This window comes from Xenopus laevis, chromosome 6S (genome assembly GCF_017654675.1).
Source record: "Xenopus laevis strain J_2021 chromosome 6S, Xenopus_laevis_v10.1, whole genome shotgun sequence".
Taxonomy (NCBI): domain Eukaryota; kingdom Metazoa; phylum Chordata; class Amphibia; order Anura; family Pipidae; genus Xenopus; species Xenopus laevis.
Window position 1 is genome coordinate 68,717,135 of NC_054382.1, and position 2,627 is coordinate 68,719,761.

The window sequence follows — 2,627 nt, forward strand, 5'->3', positions numbered from 1 at the left end:
AACACCTATTGACTAAAATGCATTTAACTAAGGGGCATATTTATCAAGGGTCGAATATCGAATTGAAAATACTTTGAAATTTGAATTCAAAAAGACCAACCGAAGTGAAGTCGAAGGTGTTTTTGGGGTCGAGGAGGTCCGTATTTCGGCCGTACTCGAATTGTGCGATCGAAGGAATAGCGCATTTGATTGAATTTGATTCAAAGTTTTTTTAAGTTTGTCCACCAATTGACTCCAAATAGGATCTAGGAGGTCTCCCATAGGCTAAAACAGCACTTCGGCAGGTTTTAGATGGCGAATGGTCGAAGTCGAAGTTTTAAAGCGACAGTACATGATAAATTTCGAAGTTTTTTTCAAATTCAAATCGAATTGCGACTATTCCCTAGTCGAAGTACACAAAAAATAGCTTGAAATTCGAAGTTCTTAACTTTGAAAATTCACTTTGACCTTTGATAAATCTGCCCCTAAATGTTAATAAAATATTGTCTTTTTGTCAATTTTTGGACAAAGTGAAGTCAGCTTGTTTCTCTCCACGTGAATACTGATCCAAAACAACAGACAAACTGTAAAAAACAGCCCCACTTACCCTGGTGGTCCAGTGGCTTCCTTCTGGGCATGCAGGGACGCCCGCTGCATGTTTCCATTCCCTTCTGGTGCCGGCTCCCCTATGGTTCGGGCTTCCAGGTTTATGCGCCAGCGTGATGACAGTCACGTGCAACGGCGCGAAATTCAAATTATTTAAAGGGGCCTTTGAATGAAAATCACTGCCCGTTGTTAGGTTCGATTTACCTTGTTCCTGGGTGCTATCCTATTTGAATCCTGATTGATCTTTTGTGTTTTGACCCTTTCTTTGCCTGACTATCCTGAACTCTCCAATCTGACCATTGCCTGCCTTTTTATTCTGACCTCTCTAAGCTGATCCTTGCCTGTCTGACTATTCTACGTTCTCCAATCCTGATTCCGGCCTGTCTGACTATTCTATTCTGCTTGAGCTGGCCCGGCCTGCCTGTTCCACGCTGTGTTGTCTGGCCTGCCCTCCTGAGGTGTTCTTCCATTCCTGTATCCTGGTGAGACGATCATGCCCCTTTGCTCGTCCAGAACCGTTAATTTTGCTCCTTTCTCAAAGGCGGAAGTGAGAGCCGAGACCAGGGAGCTTAGCTTGGGTTCTGAATTTATGGTGCCGATACGTGACACAAACAAATACAAAAAGTGAACATAACATGGTCTGAATGAGATGGAATGGTGGCCAGTTACATCGAACTGGAATAACTATCCCTAAACGGAGGAGGGAGCTGCAACATATATGCCTTTTTAGTCAAGGTATTAATATGACCGGATCATAATCTCACAATTTTCTTTTGTTTAACATGTCCATGCTCTAATTTTTCTTTCAAGTATACATCAAAGTGTATGTGTTCATATATGTATTGTCTGTATATGCGCACATGTATTTATGCAGTATACTGTATATTGCTGTATACCTTCTTTAGCCTTGTTTGACTATATGTTAAGTTAACAAATTGTATTTTAAAGTTATTATGCTATGTTTTGGTTGCAAGCCAGAGCCAGGGTAACAGGCTAAGCCACTTATGTCGGCCACCCCAACCCTCTGCTCGATGACCAAATCCCCCCACTCACACCTCTGTAGGCATGTCTTCTGTTTTCTTCCACTTCCCGAAGTGTAGAGCAGACCACCCCTAGTTCCAGCCCTGTTGCAAGGTCTATTTACAGTCACTCTTTTCAACCATCTCCTCCGATTTTGTATGCAGTATCGCTTTTTTTTTTTTTTTTTTATTCATTTGATCAGCTTTTTTAAAAAAAGCTGTGTGGTGTTCATTACTAATGTTACAAATAGCACAAAAACAAGCAGTGTTTTTTTTTTAACGTGTGGTGTTTCATCCAATTCCATATTTTTCGATACAGAGAAGATTAGCATGGCCCCTGCGCGAGGATGACACGCAAATTCGTGAAGCGTTCCATATTTTTTGGGGATTGTGGTCACCACCAAGTTGTTGGGGTCTGCTGTGGACTCATCACTGCTACTGTCCACAGATATGTTGGGGTATAATCCTGAAGGTGGCTGTACAATAGCAACAGAATCACCATATTAGGGTGGGCGGTGTCATCTTCTGGGAAAGCATCATGTCACAAAACATATACTGTATAGCCCATTGCCTGCCAGTGGGGTCATTTCTTGGTTTCTGGAGGCAACTTCCAAGAAATTGCAACTTATTTGATTGAAAGCTACCACTTACTGGCCAAACTGAATCAGGATTTCTGGTCAATTTTTTAGTAAGAAAATTCCAGCATTGTGTATATTGGGAAACACATTTACCATACTTAATTTCCTTGTAAGCAGTGGGAGATAAAGGGAGCAATGGCTCAGTAAAAACAGACATTTGGGATGCGCATTCCCAACTGGGTTTGGACTTGAGGTTATCCATAACTAAAAAAAAAGTGACACTCGAACTCCCGAACGCGTGGCCTCTGTGTGATTTAACTAAACATATATACCTAACCTTTAACACAATTTCTCTCTTATCTCTTTTCTCTTGTCTCTCAAGCCAGCAAAAGAGGAAGTGAACAAAGAAATACAGTTACTCTGAAATACACAATGATGCAACATA

The 2,627-nt window shown here is 41.3% G+C and overlaps 1 pseudogene; it reads left to right on the forward strand.

Annotated features, from left to right (window-relative positions):
* Window positions 1-1,888: 1,888 nt before the first annotated feature.
* On the forward strand, window positions 1,889-1,986 carry LOC121395292 (annotated as a pseudogene).
* The last annotated feature ends 641 nt before the right edge of the window (window positions 1,987-2,627 follow it).